Raw genomic sequence first — 26748 nt, 5'->3', positions numbered from 1 at the left:
GCTAGGCTGAAAGCTTAGTTGTACGCCTCATATCTTGTACACTTGTGTTTAAGTTTTTACTTTTCTATTTTTGTACTATATTTTTAGAAAGCATTAGTATAGTGTGATGAACTGAACACCCGTTTGAAGTGTGTGCTGAGGAAGCTCGCCTGAACTTCCATGGTATCACCCTGTGTGTTTACGAGTGAGAGTGTGTGTACTTGTCTTCCTGCTACTCTACTAAACATGTTCCAGACTTTAGCCTGCTGGGTATATGAATGAATCTCCGGAAAAACTTCTGCCAGCTTTCTATCCTGGCCTGCCGACGCGTTCTCCTGCCCTTACACTTTATTTGCTTAAGTCTGTCAAGACTTTTGGCAGTCGGTTAGTTCTGAAGCAACTTCCATGCTTTGTTTTGCTGCTTGCGCGACTTTCGGTACTCAGAGTTCCACCACGGCACATGTCTTTTTCCAGTGTGTCTATTTGTATGCGGGATACATTTTGTTGCTGCATCATCACAAATGCTGTGAAGTAGTTGACAGAAGCACCATGCTTCAAGCACATAAGTCACGCCAACCTAATTGAGGGATGGTATAAAACTGTTCCAAGTAGGCTTCGCTTATGGGATTTCCGGAACCTGGGGTGGGCCTCCAGTTGATATAGGTGTGCTGAAAACACAAAAAACGGAAAAAACGGAAAAATAGTCACTTCCGTAGGAATTAGTGATGGCTTTCTAGTGGAGTAGAGGCACAAGCGATGGAGATACTATGATTAAGTCTATGGAGGAATATGTATTGTTGGCGAGGTTATATTACGTTGCTTCATTTTGATTTGGGAGATACGCGTCGAGAGAGAAGAAACTGTTCAATCAGTCGACCGCTGGCCTCACAACGAGAGTCACCCCATAGCTTGATATTCGCGTTAAAGTCTCCGAATAGAACATAAGGTTCCTGAAGTTCCTAGATTAGGGTCTGGAAGTTTTGTTTTTAGGTAATAGCTCTCAGGTACGTAAAGGGCACAAATTGTGATCAGTTGTCAAAAAGCTCAGCCCGAACAGCCACTGTCTCAAGGGATGTTAGGAGTTGAAAGTGTGTACATGGAATCTCTTTATTCATCATGATGGCAACACCTTCATATGATGTCATGTCAGCATCACGGCCCTATCGAAAAATAGCGTATTTACAAAGAAAGTTGGTGCTTTGGATTTAGGTGTGTTTCCTGTACACACATCACTTTCGGTGAGGGTTCGTGTAAAAGTTGTTCGACGACGTCAAGGTTCCTGAGAAGGTGCCTGTCATCCCGTTGTTTAATTTGAGTATTTATGTTGAAATAAAAGTAGTACGGCGTGTACACAAAGAGAGTGGCTGTTTAGGCAGAAGGTTTGACTTCAAGTAACGGCGCCATCATCAAGCCCCAATATCTGTTCTTTTGTTTTCTTGGCGCGCTTCAAAGAGCCACGCCGCTCTTTCGTCTCCAAGGGTACCGATGTGTCCGTCGCCCCCTCGTGGGCACTGGATGCACGCACGTGTGAGCTAGTAGTTCAAATTCTGAGCCGCGCATGGTGAGGAGAGGCCTTGAGACCTGAGGACCTTGGAGTCTCTGGTCTCTGTTCACGAGAAGGTGAAGTAGACTTGACTACAGCTGCCTTGGGGGCAGGTGCCACAACCACTCGCTCGTTAAGCGCGGGCCGAGGGAGTGACGAGTGCTGGTGTGGTGGTGCCCCCTGACCTGGCGCATCAGCACATGTTCGGCCATTAAAGCGCGAGACTCTGTTTCCGGCTTCCTTAAAAGAAATGTTTTTTCCCCTTTAGTTTCATTATCTCCTTTTCTTTCTTTCAGTGTGGACGGTAACGCGAATACGCGACCTGGTTTCTGTCACAATTGACGCAGTGTCGCTGCTCTTTGCAGTTCTCAGACACGTTTCCCAGGACTCCATATTGCGCACAAGTCTGGCGACTACGACAGCTTTCATAGCCATGGCCATACCTCTGACAATGGAAGAAACGACAGGGGTATGGTATGTTTGGCCTGAGAGAGATCTTCGTGTACACTGTTTGAATGGTTTCTGGCAGTAAACTGGACGTAACCGTGAGTATTAGGTGTTTCGTTAGTGTTTTCTTGTTGTTTTTTTTTGATGATAATTCTCTATACAATGGTCACATTTTAGCTCTTTCACCCCTCCACATGTTCAGTTTTGGTGAGTTCAAGTAAGTCTGTGTCAGATATCACTGCACGAGTTGTGTTCATTGATCTGTGTGGCGTTGCGATGACCGCTGCGCCACTGAAATTCGAGACACCATCTAGCTTTTCAAATTGTTCTTTTTCCCAAACTGTGAGGAGTAGTTCTCCGCTAGCCATTTTGGTTACATTGTATCGAGCCCAAAGAACTTCAGTAAGACGCCTAGAAACTACAAAGGGAGATGCGGTTCTGGCTATTTTTCCAGTTTTCTCAGACTGAGTGATGTGACAGTGGGGAAATGTTTGTGTTGGCTGGTTTAAAAAATTTGTCATTCATGCGTACCCGCTTCAAGCCGGTACGATTCGTAAGTAGGAGGAATGCTCTATGCATGCCGGTCTTATTTTCATTCAGCTGCTTTGGTAACCACCCACCATTGAGCCCAACGTGGGGACGCAAGTTTGTGAAACTAAAAACATGCATACGCCAGTCGTACAATGCCACCATAAACCAAGGCGCCTAAACCAAGGTAGGCTGTTAGCACACAGTTATTCCTTCGCTGCCAGGACATTCTGAAGAAAAAGGAAAAAACAAAAAGACAGAAAAAATAAAAAGGCATGGCACGAACGATGAAGACAGAAAGGAGAGAGAAAAGTAGGAAAAGGTCACTGTCGATTTCCCCTAGGTGGGTCAGTCCAGGTGTGCCCGCCTACGTGAGGCCAGGGCCAAAAGGGTATGTTGCGTATGTCCAGGGGCTTTTAAAGGTCCAATCACCCGGGATCGGCTCGACACTCAGTATCTCATTTTTCCCCGGACGCGGCTCTGCAACGTATGGCTAGGCGTGAGAGAGGTCGAAACGCCCCTGTAGAAATTAGAGTGGAGATGGAGCTTGGAAGCGAGGAAGAAAAAGTAGCCAGGGGCACACCTTGCATATTTTTTTATTCCTGTTCTGTCAACAATAAACTAAAGACGTATCGATTCTGTGGTCTCTCTGGTCCTTCTGAAACATGGTGCCTTGACCAGGATGGTCTGAAGACAGACGCACAGACTTGAACCCCATTTGCAACAACGGGTTGAAGAACGAAGCAGCGGCATCTGGCTCAAGGACGAACCGTGAAGAGAAGGACCCAAACGACGACTGTTGGCGACGCATATAAACAGGCAAGAGCTGTTTCAACACGTTTTAAGCATGAATAAAGAGCTCCTACTAAAGAAGTGGAAAACGCTTCGAGCAAATGTGACGACGCTTACGAGCGAACTCTATAAAAAGATACAAGAAGACGCCGATCGAGAGCAACTTATGACGCTTCTGAACCAGATGAAAAGCGTGTCACAGACGCTAAGATAAGTTAACGAATAGATTGAACTGTTCATTGAAGAAGACGACGTGGAGGCAGAATTTGAAAGAGTTTTGCATTATTAGATGATGATCGTCGCTGCAACGACAAAACTAGAGGAGCAATTACGCGAGTTAGAACAAGCGACGCAACTGACTACGAGAATAGTCACAGAAGAGGCAAGCTCAGTGCAAGGTAGTAACCAAATCTCGGAGACGCAAGAGCTTGTTTAGGTGCCACGTCTTGAGATGATCAAGTTTGATGGGAAAAAAACAGCATGGCCAAGGTTTTGGCATCAGTTCAAGACATCGGTGCATAACAGAGTGAACATGCCGAAGAATAAAAAATGTAGTTACCTTCTGGAGTCTCTGAGCAGGGAAGCTGGGTCCCTCATAAAAGGTTTGCAGTTTTCTGATCAGAATTACTAGCATGCAGTCACTCATCTGAAAGAAACCTTAGGACGAGAAGATAATTTAAGGGGGACCTACATAAAGAAGTTTGCAAACTTGGAAGCAGTGAAGAGTCCTAAAGATGTAGATGGGTTGAAGAAACTCTTCCAAAAGTTGCGAATGAACACACGAGCATTGCAGTCATCAGGAGTGGAAATGGATAGTTACGCCACAGTGATAGCTCCTCTATTAAAATCTGTGCTACCGGTGGATATGAAGATTGAAGTGAAGATGAAGGAGATAGAGAAAGGCGGCAACACACCAGCAACTATGGAATCGGACTCAGCGTCAAGAGACAGCACAAGCAGTTTGAAAGAAATTATGGAGTTTTGCAACATATGTATACGCAACAGAGAAGAAACTCGAGAGGAAATATTCGACGTGACCCAGTCACCGCACAGTATGAGGCGGACTAGAACGTCTACACTTCAAAGCATATTGATTAAGAAAAGCATCTTCTGTGAGATGACTGGACACTACACGGAAGATTGCAGAAGGAGCATTAGTATGCAACAGAAGAAAGAAGTTTTGCAAGGGGAACGAAGGTGCTTCAGATGCACCAGACCTCACCACAGGCGAAGATATGCCGCGCAATCGTACGCTGCAAAACATGCAAGGGAAGGCACGCGACATCCATGTGTCTACTGCGTACGCCTGCAGGAAAGTCAGCACAGCAGCAAAGCGGTGATGTTGAGCAAGTGCGTAAAAGCACGCAACCTGGCTGGTTGGACAAAAGCAAGTCTTGCAACATGCACGCACAGCAGTCTGATGAACACAAGTGCATACTACTGCAGACAGCCTTTTCGTGGACAGCGGGAGAAGACAGCGGATGCTACGCACGGATTCTTCTGGACAACGGGAGCCAGAGGACATTCATCCTCAAACGATTGTCAAGAAAGCTAGCTTGCAAAGTAAAAAGATCCGAAAGGATTACTGTAAGATTATTTGGAGAAGAAGAGATTGAACTAGACGTGAAAGTCGTCGAGGTCAGCGTGAGGAAGGATCCCATCTCGGAGCCAGTCACGATTGAGGCACTGGAGATAGAAGTTATATCCTGTGACTTGCTACCATCGCCACTGTTGACAATACACGAAAGAGCAAGATCGGTGGGAATTTGTTTGGCGGATGACAACGAGAAGACGGACAAAGAAAAAATATATAAAAACTTCTATATAATTAAAGCAAATTATTACTAGAATGTTATCACTGGTCGCATTTGCGAGATTCATCTAAAAGTAATGGCAATAGAAACAATTATGGGATGGATGGTCCAAGGTCCTCTAGGACTTCATTGTGTGCCGATGAAATCATCGACGGTTATGGTACTCAAGGTCAGTGCCAAGTCGGACACGACTGTGGACGAACTGCAGAGATTCTAGGATTTGGAAAACATGGGCATCAAGGAGAAACCAGCAACAAAGGTGAGCGATGAACATGTGCTAGAGTACGTCCGACAAACAATGGAGTTCAAAGCAGGAAGATACCAAGTGCGGCTACCATGGAAGGAAAACGTGACATTGGATGACAACAACACCATTGCAGAGAAGAGGCTTATCCAGGTGACCAAAAAATTATGCAAGGATAAAGATGAGATCCTAGCCTATGACAAAGCTATTCGAGTGTACTTCGAGCAAGAAATGGCAGAAAACGTCGAAGAAGATGCTGGATTTCATATCCAGAACAAATTTGTATACTACATGCCACATCAAGCAGTAATTAGGAAGGACCGAACAACGACAAAAATACGGCTCGTCTTTGACGCATCATCAAGCCAGAATCCAGGTGAATCCTTGAATGACAGTTTGAAAAAGGGGCCAAACCTAAACCCCGACATAACAAGCTTGCTGATGAACTTTCGACATCACAAGATCACTATGTCAGCCAACATAAAAAAAGCATTCTTGCAGATCAATATACATGAAAATGACCGAGACGCACTGCGATTTATGTGGTGGGAAAGAATACCCAGCGAAGATATGCCAACCCCGAGGATAAAAACGTGGAGGATGACGAGGGTTACTTTCGGAACTACACCAAGTAGCTTTCTTCTAGCGGCCACAATTCATATACTTTGGATAAATTTGAAGAAAAATATCCTGCAGTTGTGGCGCAACTCCGGAAAGGAATCTAGGTCGATGGCGTAGGAGCCGACGAATACTCGAATTCGACAAAGATATACAAAGAAGCACGAGATATTTTTCGCAATGCGGGAATAAATTTAAGAAAATGGATTTCAAATGACGCCAAGCTAAGAAAACTCTTTCATGAAGAAGGAGAGGATCTGGATCGAGGGATAAGAAAAGAGGGACAAATCAAGATTTTGGGACTGAAATGAAATTTTGTAGACGACGTGTTGAGCTTTCCCGACACTACATGGCGAAATTACAAGCACATGAGACAACTCTCAAAAAGGCAGGTTTTGCAGGCCACGGCAAAGCTATATGACCCTTTAGGTTTTTTGACACCAATTTCAGTAAGAGCAAAAGTATTACTGCGAAAATTTTGGATGGTTAAACTCAAACGGGATGGCCCATTACCAATCCAGCATAGATCAGCTTGGAAGGACTGGTCCTAGGAGCTTCAGCGCTTAGATGACTGTTAACAGATGTTATTACAACAGGCAAGCTGAAGTGAAAGCATCGACTCTACACGTGTTCTCCGATGAGAGTCCGATGGCGTATGGAGCAGCAGCATACATTGTAACAAAATACTCCGATGGAAGCAATGAAGCCAATTTAATCATTGCAAAGGGTAGAGTCGCACCAATCAAAAAGATTACACTAGCAAGATTGGAGTTGTTGGCAGCCACAATATCACTCAGATTGGCCAGTCATATAACTGAGAATTTCATTAGGAAACTAACAATGGTGAAATTCTAGACTGACTCTCAAATTGTATTATGCTGGATAAAGTCTAACAAGGCGAAAGATCTGTTTGTTCGCAACCGCGCAGCAGAAATTGAGAGCAAGTCCAATGAGAGTCGATGGGGGTTATGTTACAAGTGATGAAATTCCTGTGGATTTATGACAAGGGGGATGAAGATGAAACATTTGCTGGGTAGTAAATTATGGTGGAAAGGCCTCACGTGGATTAAGAATGAAAAACAAAGGCCTGATTATGACATCACGCAAGAATCGAACAGTGATGACAACAAAGACGAAGAAAAGACCGTGGCAAGCTTAACTACCACCACGAGTGAAGAAAAGATAATGGATGTGGGCAGGTTTGGATCATACAAGAAAGCGTTACAAGTTACTGCGTGGGTGACGCGTTATATAGAGAACCAACAAAAATAAAGGAAAACAGGTTCGCTGACAGGAGAAGAATTGGACAAGGCAGAGTTTGTGCTGATAAAGCAGGAGGAGTAAACGCTACAAAATGCAGTGACATGAATAAAAGACAATATGAATCTGTACGGCACGAACATCTTCGAAGATCATCAAGATGTCCTAACAGTAAAAGGGAGGCTTCAGTGGAGTGATTTGAGCTTTAATGAGAAGCATCTTATTATTTTACCAAGAGAAAGTCACTTTTCAGAACTCCTAGTTCTTAACGCGCATCAAGTGACAATTCACGGTTGCGTTGTGGCAACATTGACACATCAAAGAACGAAGTTTTGGATTGTGCGTGCCCGACAGATGGTGAAATATGTGATAAAGAAATGCATCACATGTAGAAGATTCAATTCCAGACCAATGGCACAAGAAATTCCACCACTATTAGCTGACAGGATAACACAGACGAGGCCATTCGACACAGTTGGTATAGACTTTGCTGGACCGCTAATTGCTCGAGAGGAGAAAGGCGAAAAAAATCACAAAGTTTTACATTGTGATATTTACGTGTGCAGTAATAAGAGCCATACAACTGGAGTTGGTCAAGAGGATGTCATCAGAAGCGTTTATACAAGCATTCCGAAGATTCGTAGCTAGAAGAGGATTGTGTACAACTATTTGCAGTGATAATGCAAGAGCATTCAAAAAATCTGAGAAAGAGATCAGCAAGATATTAAGGATGGAAGATGAAAGGGTTCAACAGTATACCAGTAACCTGAAAATAAAATGGAAGTTTATTGTAGAGTTAGCTCCATGGTGGGGAGGATTTTATGAAGGACTGATCAGAAGGTTTAAGACATCCTCGGCAAAAACTATAGGTGCTTGACTTTTGGATGAAGAAGAGCTATGGACTGTGGTTGTTGAAGCAGAAGGAGTACTTAACAACCGGCCTCTTACTTATGTGTATGACGATCCTAACGAGCCACAACCCATCACACCGGCGGACGTTATAGGAGGCAGACAAGCAATCAACAAGCAGGAAGAAAACAGGCTCGAAGAATACAGTTTGCTGAATTACTGGAGTGCAAGAAAACAGGCATTGATAACATGGTGGACCAGATGGAAAAAGAAGTACCTGAGGGAGCTTAAGTGTGCCAGCAGAAAAACAGAGCGTCACGCAAACGTATAAGAAGGAGATGTACTTCTGCTTGGAGAAGCGCGAAAAAGAACTCAGTGGAATATCTGCAAGGTCGAAGAGATTTTCCAGGCAAAGATGGACTAGTGAGAGCATAGTTGCTTCATACACCTGAAGGAAAATTAGTCAAGAGGCAGATTCAACTATTGTATTCGCTCGAAGGTTGCTTTGGTTGAATCTGGCTGACGGGAAGATGTAGAAAACAGATTGAAGATGGAGCTTGGAGGCTGGGAAGAAGAAGTAGCCAGGGGCACGCTCTGCATATTTTTTATTCCTGTTCTGTCAACAATAAACCGAAGAAGTATCGGTTCTGTGGTCTCTCTAGTCCTTCTAAAACACCCCCATTAGCTCAGATCCGTTGTTTCGTTACACACTAAACGCTTGTTTGCGTAGACGCCCCTGCGGGAACCGATAAACTTCATGTGAATAACTGGCTGCAAGGTAGAACTATTGAAATTCAACAGCGTAGTGTTAATTATTCGAGTGTTTTTGCTGTGAATATTATATAGTTAATTTTTTTGCTGTGCTTGCCAGAACATTATTTGCTTGGAGCCAGTTAGATAGCTCTACCAGGACATCGTTACTGTTTTTGTAAAATTTTGCCTCTGTTTCAGCTGTGAGAAAGATATTGGTATCACCTGTGTAAAAATTGTAGTCTTCTGAGATATAATCAGGTAAATAATTTATGTAATCTAAAAAAAGAAAAGGGCCTCAAATGAAACAATCCCTGGGGAATCACTCTGTTAATTATTTTTTAGGATAATGTCATGGGGTTCATATTTACATGTAGCCGGTTTGTGAAATACGTGCTAATGAGGCCTAGTGGTGCTCCTGGAATACCATACTTGTCAAGTTATTGCACCAATATATCGTGATTTCCTAGATGAAAAGCTTTCTCTGTGTCCATAAACGTACCCATGGGTTATGGTATCTTCCTAAATTTATTTTAGTTTTTTCTCGATATAATTAACGCTGTCTCAGTCGACTTTTCTTATATGTACCAGTATTGTTTTTAACATGCGTTTTTCGGGCTGTGAAAAACTTGTCTAGTTGGTTTGATGTTACCTTTTACAAAACCTTGAAAAACTTCCTAATAATGCAGAGTAGATTATCAGAGCATAGCTCATGTTATTTGAAAGCTCACAGAAGTGCGAACAATAACGCCGGAGCGTTCACTCACCAAAATACAAAAATGGCGAGAGGTTGATTAACCGGTAACTGAAGACCGTTCACGGTGTTATCAAAGTAATGCCACCATTATTTGGTATTTGTGTATTTTTGGTTTTGTAGGGTGAAAAGACCTGCTATCAATACCTAAAGCTTCAAGTTCGACTCACTTGCGCGTCGCCTTTGCAACCTGTGGAATTTTGAGGGTGAGCCTATCTATTGATCTTTCGGGTAGGCCATGTGACGGAAAAGATAGCAGCATGCAGAAAGCAAGCGTTTAGGTTTTCTTAAGAAAGTGAGAAACTGTGTAATCTATCACAGCAGCCACGATGTCGGCATTGTGCCTCCTGGTACAGTGAAGATGCAGTAGCCTCGGAAGCTATTGAGTTTCAGTGGATAGTCGTCTAAAGTTGTGTATAGCCGCCCGGAAACGTACAATTGGTGCCCCACTCTTAACAAGGAGGACAACAGTGAGAATACACGTATTCAGTACTTCTCCCTTCGAGAATACCAGACCACCTTGTGACAGGACTGAAAGTCCTCGCTGCTAGACTCGGCATTGCTAGTACTACTACATCGTAATCTTTAAAGCGCAGATAAATCAAATGACGTAGAAGAGCTGGTTGTTTGCTGTGCGTCAATCTTGTGGTAATTTTCACCGCATCATTAATTGATGCTTCACAAATATTAGTTTTTAAGCTGTTGTCAGACCTAGCCTTGGTGTAGTAAAATAGACAATGAATGGTTGGATTTATAAGGCTGTACCCTATAGATCGGAGTGTGCCTAACGCAACCAAGCTGTATAATTTAGTGAGCCAAAAGCTAGATCTATTTTATTCCTTGAAATAGTGAGGTTGAGGACTCGTACTTTGCAGTGAAAGGTTTAATTTTCACTCGTGCCTTCAGTTTAGCCACCAATCATATATCCTCCATCTAGTTAATTCAACCCACCTAAAGTTTTTCGCCCTGCCGCTCCCTAAACTCCAATGCTTTGAAAAACACTGTGGCATCATCCTGAAATATAGAGTGAAGTCTTTTACAGAACATTATCAAGTGTTTGGCAGTTTCCCCTTCCTCTCCGCAAGCACTGCATACCGTGTCTACCTCTTCGTATTTGGCCCGATATGTCTTGAATCGCAATACTCCAGTCCTGGCCTGAAACATTAAAAACTCACCCCGAGTATTATCATAGAGCCCTTCCTTGGCAGTTTCCGGCTTAAGAGTTTGATAGATCTCTAGTGCGGACTTTTTAATCATGCCAATTCTCCACTTATCGGTCTCAACTTCCATCACCTTCTTTTTATCGATCATTTTTTTGTCTGACCCCTGCTGTATTCTAAAAAATTATTACTCAATTTTCTGGTTCTATTCCTCCATTACGTATCAACATTCTTCATGTACAAGTAGCTGAATACCTTCATAGCCCAACGCTCCTCTCCAGTTTCTCTCAATCACTTTTCAAATTCAATCTTGCTACCAGCCTCCCTGCCCTCAAACAATGTCCATTCCATATCACCTTGTACTCCCTGCTTTGGTGTATTCCCGTGGGCCCCTAAGGCAAGCCTACCTATTCCACGTTGCTGAATTTCTAATCTTGCTTGAAGATCTGATATCATGCACAAGACCACATTGCCGAACGTCAGACCAGGAACCATGACCCCTTTCCATAGTCCTCCCACAACATCACACCTGTTGCAATTCCACAGTGTCCTGTTTTTCATCACCGCTGCATTCCTTCTACCTTTAGTCTTCAAGTATATTTCGTGTTCCCTTAGGTACTAGGTCCGATTGCTTTTCCATACGCCCAGATATTTGTATTTATTTGTTATCTCTAGTGGGACCTCCTGTATTCTCAACTCATTACCTTCATTAAGATTACAAATCATGACTGCTGATTTTTTCTTACGGATTATGAAATCTAACTTATCTCTTTTATCACCACAAATGTCCACTAATGTCTGCAAATTTTCCTTGTTGTACGTCATTAGCACTTTATCATCTGCGCACATTCATGCTGGTAGCGCCTGTTCAATAAGTTTTTCTTGTTCAAAGAAAGAGAGCTTGAAGCCCAGTCCACTTCCTTCTAAGTTGGCCTGTAATTCTTGTAGCTACATCGTGAATAACAAGGGTGACAAAGGACACCCCTGCCTAAGCCCCAATTTTACCTCTGCGTAATTGAACACATGTTTTTCCCACATTATACCTGCCTTGTTACCTTTATAGATAATCTTTAAATATTAGTAAATCCATCGCCCACACCTACAGTATCCAGTATTCCCCACAAGTCCTCTTGAATTACGCTATCATACGCTCTTTCGATACCCAAAAATACTAGCCATAGGCACCTGTATTCCTTTCCTGCAATTTCGATGCACTGCGTCAGTGAAAACAGATTGTCTTCCAACCTCCGTTGATTCCGAAACCAATTGTGCAGTTCCCCCCGTACCCCATCATCCTCTATTCATGCCTCAAGTCTTTCCTTTATAATCTGCATCGCCAGCCTGTAGATCACTGTTGTCAATATTATAGGACGTGTAATGATGAATGTAGTTTTTGACTGTCTCCGTTCTATATTATAGATGGAAGTTGTTTATATCTGCTTTGTCCCCATTTCCTTAATAGATCATGCTCATCCTGCTAAGTTTTCAGTCATCGGGGACTTCACCATCGGTTATTATTTTGCTCACTGCCTGTCTCAAAGCCTGCTTAGACTTCAGACCTAATGTCTTTATCAGCATAATTGGAATGTCATCTAGGTCTGTTCATGTACTACTAGAAACCCTCTTCTCAGCTCCTTCCTACTCTCGTTGTGAAAATGGAGCCATTGCACCCCTTGATTCATCCTTGTTCATTGTGGTGCATGAAGCACTTCTTTGTTGAAATTTTTCTGTCACCCTTGTTCTTACATATTCAATCGCTTCGTCCCCTTCTAGTCTAGCACATTGAGCTGTAGTTATATGCCTCTGCTCTAGGCTCGTATCAATTCTTAGGGAGTTCATATGGTTCCAAAACTTTGCAGGTGCCTTTCTATCGTTTTATGTACTTCTGCCAGCCACTGAGCTACTTTTCTTCTGATCTTTGATCGATCAGAAGCGATGCATTCCTACTACAGCTTAGAACGATTTTCCTTTTTTTCAACATCATCTGTCAGTTCACCCCGCTGCCAAGCATGTCTGTGTTCCATAGAGGCTTCCTGACGTTTTGCTATGGCTTCTTTACCTTCCTCATCCCACCCACTTTTGAACTGGTGTCTTCTTTTCTGGAGTGACTTGTCACGTGTCTTAGCAAGTTCTAGCTCAAAGAGCCTAATTATAATCGTGCATGTCCACACTGTTTTATTATCCTAAGTGATTACTTTCTCAATTTGTTTAGTAGCTATTTCTATTTGCCTTTCTGAATAAAAGTTTTTCTGTAGTTGCTCATCTTGTCTCCTTCCCACGTTCACTGCCCTATCCCGGCTAGAGAGGCTTGGGAGTAGCACCTGCTTGGCTGCTCTACCTTGGCTGCGCAACGCTCCTTGGTGGAGCGCGCACGGGCAGCTTCCAGCTTCACTGGCGTCCCAGAATAGGGTCTGGCCTCTCTAGCACGCCGATGCGCCCCGTCGGCACTCTCTAGTAGACTTTTTCTGAATGAAATGTTTTTCACCACCACCATCGTGACTACGTCTATTTCTGCCCCGGACTCTACCTAACTTAGATACTGGTACCACTTTGGAATTGTATCTGTCTATACCACCTGTCAAAGAGTCGCCCTGGTTGTTTTCCTCGTTACTAGCTGTCCTGCACACCGAAGAACCCACATGCCCACCAAAAAAGCTACTGCGCGTACTGAAACTAGCCAAGCCACCTCATGACCTAGCCGCCCATCGAAGTGAATGCTGTCTCGTTGAAAACCAACCCACCGATGCACCTCTCTGTTTCTTTCCACCATTTCAAAGCATTTATCTCATTTCATCCGCCATATCTCTTGGATTGCGTTGACAACCGCTCTTTGAAGGTTCCGTCACGCACTGGTACCTCCGGTATCGTGCATATCACTACCTGTACCTCAGGAGATGTGGCGCGCATGTCATCAACCCCTTTCGCCAGTGTGGTTCCTGGTCCTGACATACCTTCATTCGAGACATTATTCAAAGCACCTGAATTTATAACGAGGTTTCGTCTATCAGCTGTAGTTTTGAATTTTGCGCTCGCTTACTTCTTACTGCTTCCAGTTTGTGTCTTCGGAACGTCCCTACTGCAACCCTTTTGTCACCTCCTACCCTCTTTTTGATTGCTTCTGCGCATCGATTTAAATTCGAGTCCCCGGCAATTATCACATGCTGTGACTTTCAGCTGGAGCATCCTAAACCTGAGAGTTACTTGCACCTGTGACGCCAGCTGTTTGTCCCCTCCCAGGCTCACCACTACTTCGTTGAAGCTGGGCCCTGCGACAATTGAACTGGCTGAACCTGTTCTTTCAAAACTTGCTTGCTCTTTCTTCTCTGCCGTTTTGATTGCCGGTGCCCTCTTGTTCTCTCCGTCGGCCACTCTTTTTTTTCATCTTGGCTAGTGCTTCCTCGGTGGACTGCAGCCTTTCTCCCATTGCCCTCGTTTCTTCATGCTCTGTCGCCAATGCAGTCTCCATCCAGCTCAGTGATTCTCATCAGCTGTTCACTCTGGGCAACCGTCAGTTTCTGTATTTTTCCTCTATCTCACATTGCTTACACTTCGCGTAAACCTTCTGTTCATTCATTTCTGCACTTGTGTCTATTTTCAAACCCACCACGCATCCTGAACACTTTACAGCCTTTTTAACCATGTCTTTTCACACCAATTGCCCTTGAGACTTGTCTACCTCGATAATTGCAAAACACAATCTCTGCCCTACAAAAAGAGAAAGAGTAAGCTCTACTACAAAAATTTGCATGTTCAATGTAAATGCTCCATCCCCACAGGTCGGCAACAGATAAAAAACACAAAGAACCAAACACACACATACGCACGAAATAGTAAATATCTGGTGACTGACCCCTGAAAAATTCGTACAATGTAATAAGTGCTACAAAGGCTTATTACCTCTTCATTACCTGCTGCCTTCGGCCCTTTTCGAAAATGGGCGCCCCTGGTGCCGCGGACGTAAACTACAGTCTGCCGCCATTGTGAGGGCACCACAGCAGATAACGCGGAATATGTGTCTAATCGATGCTAATGCGCATTTCTTGCAGTGCACAGACATGTTTTGCGTTCATGCAGGACGCGGAAAACGTCGGGAGGGCGCCCCGATAATAGTTTCTTGCAGGCCGGATCTTTGTATTGCCAGTCATAACAAGCCAAACTGCTCATCGAACCCACTCAAGGGTACATAATATTGCTCACTGTGCAGCAGAAGTAGCTGGAAATGTTTATCGGAGACTATTAGAAGCTCGTTCAAGCTAGAATACGGTGCGAGTGCAGCGTATGATAAAGACAACTAGCTGCCAACACAAATATCACAGCACTCACGCATTTGACGGCTCGCTTTCCATGCCCTTATGATGGCGCTAGCTATCCGGCGCTCCTTTGCGAAGTGAAACTGACGAAAAGCTCACTGTCATATGGCGTATTATTGAAAAGGGTCTACACTTGCTTGCCGTGCAGAATGCCGGGTTTGATGCTTCCTGGGAGCTTGACATTTTGTGTTTACATTTGTAGATTCATTTCTTCCAATGTCAGCTTTTTTACTTTCATGCGTTAAAATTACCCTTGCGCGTTATCACCGTTTCTGGGTAGATAAGAAGCGTCAAACACCTGTGGCGAATACCCCGATACAAGTGGCACGTACATTTCACCAAGTATGTGCCACTGTCAGCTGGAAAGCGTTTAATGACGTGCGCGACAGGATCTTGAAATTCTTTGTGTAATCAGCAGAGAGTCTTATTCATCAATGCTTCCTACCCTTCCAAGCTATTTTAGTTTATCTGAAGCTATGGGGTGATCACGAGACCACACAGACGTAGGGGGATTCATAGATAGGTAGATAGATAGATAGATAGATAGATAGAAAGATAGATAGAGAGATAGATGCAAAAAGTGCTTGCAGTTCCTCTTTATGCCATTGTTCAGCAGTGATAATATGGATATAGGGTTTGAAGCTGACATGGAATGCATCTCGGGAAGGCGAAGAAATTTACAGAGCTTCATGAGTATATATATAGCTTTCTCCAGTTTGCACACCAAGAATGTTAACTGATTGACTGACAGCTTCTGCAACTCCTTATCATATGGCACTGATCCAAGGATGTCGTTCTCACCATAGAATCTTGAAGCATGCACAGCCCAGTCATCAGCCTAAAGTACCATTTCACAACACTGTCAGCAGTCATTGTGGTATAGGCATATTCGGTCAGCGAATACTCTGTTTTGAATGTTATTGAAGGTGAAGTAGTCTCTTGGCCCCACTTCTGCGTCACGTGGTCTATCGGATTCACAAGCTCCTGAAGCTAACGAATTCTTCATGAAGACTACGAAAATGTGCACCTTGTTAGCGAAACTAAATCACTGTGTAAATGTTCGGCTGCAGAGATAAAACTTAATGATTCTAAGTTATTACAAGTTCAGTTCTTTTTTCCTGAAGGTGATGTAGGAGGAAGGAGGTGGACTTATGCTTCCTGATTAGGGAACTAGACTACCAGATGCCCGATATATTCTAGTGTCTCTATACACAAAAAAGAAACACCGCAAGAAACGTCACCACAACCACTGACCAAAACAAACAAACATCTCTAATATAACAAACTCACAGTGCTAAAGAAAAGCTAAAAGCCTCAGAATTACAGCGAAACCACCAGAAACATTGTCACTTTCTCACAAATTGTACTATCAGTGCACGAGGCTGGCGTTCTTCTGAAGGACACAATTTTATTACAACACCCCGAGCTCTTCCACAGATCATTTCACCTGTTGCAGATGGCATTGAACACCTTGACAGTGAGGTAAGATACAACGTAGTACTTAAAGCCACAGAAATCCTCTCAAGGCTACCAGTACGATCGGGAAAATAGCGAACGAAAGTCAAAGAAGCCTCACTTCACGAACTTTGAAAAAGACTCACAAATCACCATTTTACCTGCAGACAAGATAATTCAATTTTTATAGCTGATCGAAAATCGTATGAAGACAAAACAAAGAGGAGTCTGAAAACCACTGATTGCGTGCAACTCACGAAAGGTGCCGCTCCAAGATTCAACGGGAGCTAAAAAAACAATTGCTTGAGATTTTCAATGGTGACCCAGAATCAAGTGAGCCCCACTCACACCTGATATGCAGAAACGTTGAGCCAGCTGAATCCTATGACATACCAAAGATGCACAAACTGGAATACCGTTACGCCCGATAGTTCACATAAAAACATTCCGCCTCTGCATGCTGTGCCAACATGTACGCAGGACCATGCCCTGTGTAGATGTTGGCACAGAATGCAAATGTAGAAGAGAACCACGCTTGTGAGAAATGCCACCAATTTTCTTCAGCGTAAGTCACAGGTGACGTCCTGCGATGATGACCGCTTCGCTTTACTCGATGTAGTGAACCCATACCCTCACGTCTCAGCTACCCGAACCACCCTGGATAGACATAAGAACCTCCACGAAAGGACAAGCCTCAGAACAGACGAAATGTGCTGTTTAGTGTAGTTATGCGTCAACGCAACGAATTTTTCTTTCGGAGATGATTTCTAGAAAGAAGCAAGTAAACTGTCATGGAAACTGCTATTTCAGCTACAGCAGCAAACTTCATGATCGGGCACATACAAACACAAGTCTTAGACACACTTGCCGAGCCACCAAAAGGCTTTTTAGATACGTAGGTGACATCTTTTGTGCAATCATTGAGTCTAGCGTCGAGAATTTTCTGGCAAACACAAACTTGATCGCGCCAGCATTGCCATTCGCCATGGAAAGGCAAAAAATAACACACTTCTTTTTCACTGGATGCTTTAGTGAAACGAAAAAGCGGGGGTGGAAAGACGTTTGAGTTTCTCTGTGTACAGAAAAAGAATGCACACACGAGATTACCTGCAGTTCAGTACCAACCCGCTGATTTTATATATGGGTGCCCGAAGAGCTGCATTCACCGAGTACGCCAGCGTTGTGACAATTGGGAAAATGAGCCTACCTGTCTTCTTGTGCGAAGGCTGATATTAAAAATGAAGCCTCTCGCAAACACTCTATTCCTCGGTTAACGATGTGCAAACGCTTTCAACAGCCGTTATGGAAACATATTAAGATGTTTTCCACCAGTAGATGATTACATTACTTTCTTGCATTGCGGAAATCACTTGCGTCTACTGTTGTTGCAGCCAGGCTCTTCCCGTGTAAAAGTGTTGACATTTGTACAGTGCGGAAAGAAGTGAAAGCGATGTCAGCGACACCGTGCTTTGTGGCTAAAAAGACACCGGAGTGCTCCACAACCCTGGTTTTGTTTTTCTGCTACCTCGTTTTCACATGAAATTTTTAATCTTGCAGTTTGGTCCCACTGTACACCAGCCAAATCTTAGGTGCAAGTCCACGTTGCAGTAGATGTTGTCTAGTTTGTGTTAGTTTTACTGCTAAAATCACCAAAAAGTTTTGCATTGTTCAATTGGACAGTACAACAGAAAAAAACACCAATAATTTTTTAGATATGCATCCATAGATACTTTTCTGCCTAATAAAATGAAGCAAGTGTGTCTTATATTTGGATTGCAACTTCCTGCGAAAAAACATCAAGATTTTAGCTATTTTTAAAATGTTTAAATCACCATGTGTCCTGCAAAGCAGTCGTGATTTAAAACACTTTGTTAAATGGAACAGTGGTATCGCTCACTCAGTTTGACCAACATTACGTGTATCAAATGAAATCACCATAGCTCACTCGTTGACTCAAAACGTACGTGCTTCAATTAGAAAAATTAGTGTTTATTCAAGACAAACCAATACCATTTCGACGTCGTATCGGTGAAATCACTAAATAAAAGCAACCATGCAAACAATGAGGAGAGGGCTCATGCAAATATTTAAAAACTAAGGGCCCTACCAGGCAATCGGGAAAATTGAAATGACGGTCCCCAAAACCCACAAAGTGCCATTGCATATTGACAACCCAACCATGGTCAGTCAGCGGAAAACAATTACAGAAAGGAAAAAATGAGAAATGTGGGCTTGCACTTCCGAGTGAATTATTGAAAAATTCTACATAGTCTGTTTGTCAGGTTTTCATTAATGTACTACTCACTGAATGTTCGGTGCCAATAATTATATTTTCACATACAAGTAAAAACAAAACATGAAGCTTTGTGCTAGATCTAACCTTCCGAGGAAATGTGCCGAAGAAACGACACCGTTCTTGACTACAATTTTTATATGATGGCTAAATTAAGCAGGCAGATTCCTAATGTCGACGATCAATATCTGGAAAAATTGACGCACTGAACTTTTTTCAGTCTCCACCCCCATTAAGCCCCGAAAGCCCTAAGACTTCAACCGAGCATGCTACTATCTGGCAAAACATTTGACTACTGTAAAGTGTACAATCAGCGTACAATCAGCGTCCAAAGAAACTTGAACAGCAGCAGGCCTTTCAGATAGTATAGTCAAGGCCGTCCAGTAATCACCATTGACAGGCGCACGCACCGTGTTTGGCCTCTCTGCGCTTTTATTCGTGCCTGTTCATGATAATGAGTGGATCGCGGGCAATATACCATCGCGAAGGCCTGCCGCTGCTGGGGTTTCATCTGACGCTGATAGTACACGTGTTCGTGTGTCTATGTCAGTCAACACTGCAGCGCTACCTTCTTCTTAGTCTCCGCCATCACTTAGACCCGCAAGTCTCGTGCCTGGTCCAAGTGGAGTAAGTTTTTCATTATTTAAGTTCATTAGAAACAAAACCACAATGCTAAAATACGTAGTGATTATGAGGCAATGTACGCGTATATTGCCACGTTCTACTTCTCAAGGTTTGTTATCGCCCCGAAACACTACACAATTCTCAGCGCAAACCGTGCCTGCAGTTTTCGAGAAGCTTCCGGACTTTAGTAGATGATTTCGATAAGATCACGCCCACTCAGCGAACTGTACAGATTATTCTGGAACATACGCCACCACCAGTGATAATGCTAGAACATTCGTTGGCAAGAGTATAAATGCCGACGCACTTCGCCGCTTGTGAGTAGTTGATCGACGGGCGATGCTCCGTTCGCCGCTATCAGTTCAAGACTGATACTGTAATCAGAATTTCCGTTTACCGGGCACAGGTTCATCTAAATAAACAGTTAAATTCAAACACAATGTCTCCTGTCTTCAGCCACGTCACGACCCTGTGACATCTGGTGGAGGTGCTGCTTCTTTGATATTCCGGGCGCCCCCTTCAAGCCGCGACCCCAGCCCAAGTGGCAAAGAAGACACGGACGCTAACCCTTAACAGCGAACAAGCCGCCGGCAAAGGGGACTACAACCAGAGTACGGGCCCCTTCCTGAAGCAGCCAGGCAGACCCGGATAGCGACATCAACTACTGCAACCATGACCGCCCCCGTGCAGCCTGCACCACACCTGCTCCGACAACCCAAAAAGCCGCCAACTTTCCGCGGTTTGCCACTGGAAGTCCCGGAAAGCAGGATCAAAAGGTTCGACTCCGTCGCCGCCTTCAATGACTGGACAGACGATGACAAGCTACGGCATGTGTATTTCGCCTTAGAAGAAGCTGCTCGGATCTGGTTCGAGAATCAAGAGTGAAGCCTTACAGCGTGGGACGTCTTTCGCGCCAGGTTCCTCACTACTTTCACAAGTGTGGTGCGCAAAGAGAAGGCCGCGGCTCTTCTCGAAACCCGCATGCAGATGTCACACGGAAACGTGGCGCTATTCACGGAAGACACGATAAAACTTTTCCGCCACGCTGACTCCGACATGTCCGAGGAGAAGAATGTCCGTCTGCTCATGCGAGGAATAAAGCAGGAACTCTTCGCCGGGCTGATCAGATAACCGCCAAAGACGGTCGTTGAATTTATTTCGGAAGCATCTACGATAGAGAAGACGCTCTAGGTGCGCACGTGGCAATATAAGCGTAGCTTCTCGTCTACAAGTTACGCCGCCATTCAAGGACTTGGAACCACTGACTTGCGTGAGACGATCCGAGCGATCGTGCAAGAAGAGCTGCGAAAATTACTTCCTTCAGCGCAGCCTCCCATGGAATCCATCGCGGACGTCGTACGCCAGGAGATCCAGCAATCGCTGGGTGTTGCTCATTCTCAAGAGCCTCAGCTGCAAGCCATGAGCTATGCTGCTGCAGCCCACCGCCGCGCCCCTCCTCCACGCGCACGCCAAAACGCTGTCCCATCGCACTTCCGTCGCCAGACGCCACCGCCGCCACCACCCCCACCAACGTCCTATCGTTTGCCAGCGGCCCAGCGCAGTGCGCCGAGGAAGACTGACGTCTGGCGCACCCCCGACCACCGCCCGCTCTGCTACCACTGTGGCGAGGCCGGACACACATACCGCCGTTGCCAGTACCGACAGATGGGACTGCGTGGCTTCGCCGTCAATGCACCGCGTCCACAGCCAGGAGAACGGCCCCGTGACATCGCCGACTACCAGACAGGAACTCAGTGGACACCACGAAGTCCTTCCCGTTCGCCGTCGCCTAGCCGACGCATGTCACCACACCACCGGCAGTACTCTGGCCCAACGCGGGGCCGGTCTCCTAGCCCGTATCCGGGAAACTGAGGGCAGCAACCAATGTAGATGCGGTTGCTGTGCGACGAAGTACCGAAGATCCTCCGACGACGACGACAACGCGTCGAAGCTTTCTCAACACGCCAACCTGGCATAGCCCTGACGGCGAAAGCTCACTTACCGAAGGTGGCCTGACGACGCAACATGGAAGCAGCGGAACAAGCCGACGCAGCCGTGACCGAACGCCACGCAATAACTGTAATGCGAGCCAGCGAGATAGCAACCTCGATGTTCTTATCGACGGCCACAGTGTCACCGCTCTCGTCGATACTGGAGCCGACTATTCCGTCATCAGTGGGTCGTTCGCCACGAAGTTAAAGAAAGTTAGGAGAGCTTGGGAAGGCCATGAAATCCACACAGCCGGAGGTCATCTCGTAACGCCTACAGGAATCTGCGCCGCGAGAGTCACCATTAACGGCCGTATTTATCCTACAGACGTCGTAGTCCTACAGCGTTGTTCGACAGATGTCATCCTTGGTATGGACTTTTTATGCCTCCATGGGGCTGTTATCAACATAAGAACAAAATAGATAGCGTTATCCACTGAAGAACCACTACCACCGCGCATGCTGTCAGGAAACCATGCCTTGAATGTGCTGGAAGAACAAGTCACCATTCTGCCTCACTCCAGCGTCATTATTTCAGTCGGCGCTCCTCAATCACCTGACTTGGAAGGCGTCGTTGAAGGCAGTCAGCATCTGTTGGTAACCCGAAATATTTGAGTCGCAAGAGAAATTGCAGAGTTGCGGGGAGGAAAAGCAACGGTTATGCTCACGAATTTCAGCAATGAGTACAAACATGTGAACAAAGGAACAACGGTCGCATACATCGACGAAATTGTGGACGTTACCAATGCTTTCGCCCTCACCGATTCTGCGGAACCTGCTTAGAGGAACCAAGCCTCTCCTACAGCTTTTGACGTCAATCCCAGACTTCCGAATTATAAGCAAGAACTGCTGAAAGCCCTGCTACTGCAACACAAAGATTGCTTTTCATAGTCGTCGAAAATTCGGCAGACCCCAATCACAAAACATCGCATCATAACCGAAGAAAATGTCAGACCACTCCATCAGAGTCCGTACAGGGTTTCGACGCGAGAACGTGAGGCCATGAAGAGACAAGTCGATGAGATGCTGCGGGATGACATCATCCAGCCGTCCAAAAGTTCATGGGCGTCTCCCATGGTGTTAGTGAAGAAAAAGGATAGGACCCTACATTTCTGTGTCGATTATCGCTGCCTGAACAAAATCACAAGAAACGACGTGTATCCTCTCCCACGAATAGACGACGCACTTGATCGGCTCCATAACGAAGTACTTTTCATCAGTGTACCTCAAGACTGGCTATTGGCAAATCGAAGTTGACGAAAGAGACCGAGAGAAGACGGTGTTTTTAACACCGGACGGCCTCTTCGAGTTTAAGGGAGTGCCTTTCGGTCTTTGCTCAGCGCCTGCAACTTTTCAACGCGTTATGGATACAGTACTGGCAGCATTGAAGTGGCAGACTTGCCTTGTCTACTTGTACGTCTACGTCGTGGTTTTCTCGAGTTTCGATGAGCGTCTTGGCGCCTTGAAGCTGTACTTAAAGCCATCAAGACGTCCGGACTCACACTGAAGCCAGAAAAGTGCAGATTTGCGTACGAAGAGCTCTTGTTTATGGGGCACGTTATTAGCAAGTCTGGAGTTCATCCCGATCCACGGAAAACAGCCGCCATCGCCGACTTCCCGCCCACCACTGACAAGAAGGCGGTGCGCCGATTTCTTGGCCTGTGCGCCTATTATAGGCGGTTCGTGAAAAACTTCGCTCGCATCGCCGATCCTCTCACTAACTTTACCAAGGCCCACTTGGAGTTCAAGTGGAAAACGCCGTAGGAACACGCTTTCCAGGAGCCTAAACATCGGCTCCAGACACCTCCGTTACTTGCCCATTTCGACGAATTGGCTGAGACAGAAATACACACTGACGCAAGCAGCGTTGGTCATGGTGCCGTTCTTGTGCAGAGGGCTGATGGACCCAAAGGGTTATTCGTTACGCCAGCCGATCGCTATCCAAAGCAGAAGTCAATTATTCCACAACAGTAAAGGAGTGTCTCGCCATCATTTGGGCCATGTCGAAATTTCGCCCCTACCTCGACGGCAGGTTCTTCAATGTTGTGAGCGACCACAACGCCTTGTGTTGGCTAGCTACCTTGAAGGACCCTTCAGGTCGATTCGCACGATGGAGCCTGAGACTTCTAGAATATGACATTACTGTCGTTTACAAGTCCAGCAAGAAACAATCCGACGCCGACTGTCTCTCTCGTGTGCCTGTCGACCAACCACAACCCGACGACCCGGATGACGACTACTTCTTGGGAACAATAACTACCGATGACTTCGCTGAAGGACAGTGGGCCGACCCCGAACTTGAGGCCCTAATAGAATACCTCGAAGGCAGGACCACCGAAGTCCCGAAGGTATTCAAGCACGCACTTGCGTCGTTCTTCCTGCGAAACGTTCTTCTCCTAATGAAAAACTTTTCACCGCTTCGAGCCAAGTACCTCCTTGTGGTGCCTTCAGCTCTGCGACCAGAAATCCTGCAGGCCCTGCACGACGATCCGACAGCAGGGCACCTCGGTGTTTCTCGCACGCTCGCGAGGATACAAGAAAGGTACTGTTGGCCATCTCTTACCACCGACGTCACTCGTTATGTGAAGACATTCCAGGACTGTCAGCGACGCAAGACACCGCCGACGAGGCCAGCGGGACTTTTTCAGCCAATTGAACCACCTCGCCGACCTTTCCAGCAGGTTGGTATGGACCTATTGGGCGCGTTCTCGACGTCAGCTTTAGGAAACAAATGGATCGTGGTAGCTACCGCCTACCTCACCCGCTATGCCGAGACAAAAGCCCTCCTAAAAGGCAGTGCGTGCGAGGTAGCTAAGTTCTTCGTCTAAAATATCTTCCTACGTCACGGCACCCCGGAGGTCCTTATCACCGACAGAGGAATGGCATTTACTGCCGACTTAACTCAAGCGATCTTGGTATACAGCCACACAAACCACCGCCGCACGACAGTGTACTACCACAGACCGACGGCCTCACTGAGCGGCAAAACAAGACGATTGCCGACATGCTGGCAATGTACGTCGATGTCGAACACAAGGCGTGGGACGCCATTCTTCCGTACTTGACCTTCGCATACAACACGGTGGTGCAGGAGACGACGCAGATATCTCCATACAAATTGGTCTACGGAAGGAGCCCAGAAATGACGCTCGATGCCATGTTACCCAACGTCACTGACGAAGAAAGCCTCGATGTGAGTGAGTAGCTTCAACGCGCTGAAGAAGCACAACTCGCGCGTCTCCGTATCAAGAATCAACAGACGACCGACAGCCGCCGTTACAACCTTCGATGACGCTTCGTGGAATACCAGCCCGGTAACGTGTTTGGGTGTGGACGCCCATACGCCGACGTGGACTAAGTGAAAAGCTTCTACGAACGTACTTCGGACCACACAGGGTGGTTCGACGTCTCGGCCCACTTGATTACGAGGTTGTTCCCGATGGCATCACGAACTCTTAACGACGCTGATCGGGACCTGAATTCGTCCATGTCGCGCGCCTCCAACCGTTTCATGCGTGTTAACAAACTCAGTGTTTTTTTGTACTATTATTGTATCGTAATTTATTCATTGTACATTCTTGCATTATTGTTGTACCTTCATCTTAGTTAACGCATCGGGACGATGCCTTTTTCAGAGGTGGGCAATGGCACGTTCTATTTCTCAAGTTATGTTATCGCCCCAAAACACTACACAATTCTAAGCGCAAACCGCGCCTGCAGTTTTAGAGAAGCTTCCGGACTTTATTAGATCGTTTCGATAAGGTCACGCCCACTCAGCGACCTTTACAGATTATTCTGGAACCTACGCAACCGCCAGCGATAACGCTAGAGCATTCGATGGCAAGAGTAAAAATGCCGACGCACTTCGCCGCTTGTGAGTAGTTGATCGAAGGCCGACGCTCCGTTCGCCGCTATCAGTGCAAGACTGCTACTGTAATCGGATCTTCCGTATACCGGGCACAGGTTTGCCCAAATAAACAGTTAAATTCCAACACAAAGTCTCCTGTCTTCGGCCACGTCACGACCCCGTGACATGCGACACTTCTTTTCAGTATGTGCCGCCATTAAGCCCCCTAAGTTTCAGTACCCATTCAAGTAGGGTAAGTCTTGTGTACTATAGGACCAACAAAATGAAACACTACTGCTAGAATAAACATGCAGTGTTGACTCTATTCAAGCGTCATATCTCAGTAAAGATTGTCGTGCTGTGCTTTTTTTTCAGTCTATGCCCCCATTAAGCCCCATAAGTCCCATCTCTGGTCAAAGTGTTGTAAGTCAATATACCCTGATGGTCATCGAAACCACACTACTGCAAAAATCAGCATTCAATGGTAAATACGTCCATGTGTGTGCATCTGGATCACGATTGCTATGCTATGTCTTTTTTTCAGTTTCTGCCGCCATGGAGCCCAGTATCTTTGGTGAGTCTCTCGCTGAAGGTAGGTTCAGTGTTTCACAAACTATGATGAGTGGAACAAATCTCTACCGCTGAAATACGCGTACAGTAACGCGTGTGTGCTGGTGTGAATATCTAAGTAACTATTGTTGTGTCATATTTTTGCAGTCGCCACCTACACAAGCCCCGTAAGTCTTGTTGTTGGTTCTAATAGCGTAAGTAGTTCATACAAAATGACCAGACAAACAAGACAAGGCAGAAGTGCCACAATAAACGTACATAGTGATTATCTGCATGCGTGCATATCTCAGTAAACATGGTGGTACTGTGATTTTCCAGTCTCCATGATTACGCCCCTTAACTCTTATTCCTGCTTCTAGTGATAAATCTTTAATTCATCATGGCCAGTACAACCAAATACAGCTGCGAAAACAAGCATACACTGGTGATTATGCGATTGCCTACGTGTTGTGGGAACGATTGACTGGATATGTTTTATTTTTTTCAGCCTCTGCCGTCATTACGCCTCATCAGCTCCGTCACTGGTTCAAGTAGGGTGAGAGACCTTTGTTGAAGGTGACGAGCGAAACAAATCATTACCACTGAAATCGGCACACAGAGATGATTGTTTGCATGTGCCTATAACTAAGTCAATACTGCTTCCTCATCATTTTTACAGTCACCGCCACATCTAAACGCCGTAAGATCAGTGGCCGGTTCGAGCAGGGTAAGTCTTTTACTCAGGATTATTGGACAAAGAAAAGACTATAGTGTGACAAAAACGTAACCCTAGCGATTATGCCCATGTCATTAGATATCAGTCAAGGCTGTCGTGCTATGCACTTTTTCGGTCTGCAATATCAATAAGCCCCTTAAATCCCGTTTCTAAAACTAGCAGGGTAAGTAGGCGTCTCTCATATTCATATGGTGGTATTGAACGATAA

The 26748-nt window shown here is 45.4% G+C and overlaps 1 protein-coding gene across 2 annotated transcripts in view; it reads right to left on the bottom strand.

Annotated features, from left to right (window-relative positions):
- Window positions 1-309: 309 nt before the first annotated feature.
- LOC142765405 (uncharacterized) overlaps window positions 310-26748 on the bottom strand; it is a 145927-nt gene continuing 119488 nt past the window's right edge. For both annotated transcript variants that reach the window (XM_075866337.1, XM_075866343.1), the window contains one exon: window positions 310-647. The gene's annotated coding sequence lies outside the window, so the exon portion shown is untranslated. The remainder of the gene's footprint in view (window positions 648-26748) is intronic.

This window comes from Rhipicephalus microplus, chromosome 6 (genome assembly GCF_043290135.1).
Source record: "Rhipicephalus microplus isolate Deutch F79 chromosome 6, USDA_Rmic, whole genome shotgun sequence".
NCBI classification, from domain to species: domain Eukaryota; kingdom Metazoa; phylum Arthropoda; class Arachnida; order Ixodida; family Ixodidae; genus Rhipicephalus; species Rhipicephalus microplus.
Note: the sequence above shows the minus strand (reverse complement) of the source record. Positions and strands in the feature narration are given on the sequence as shown.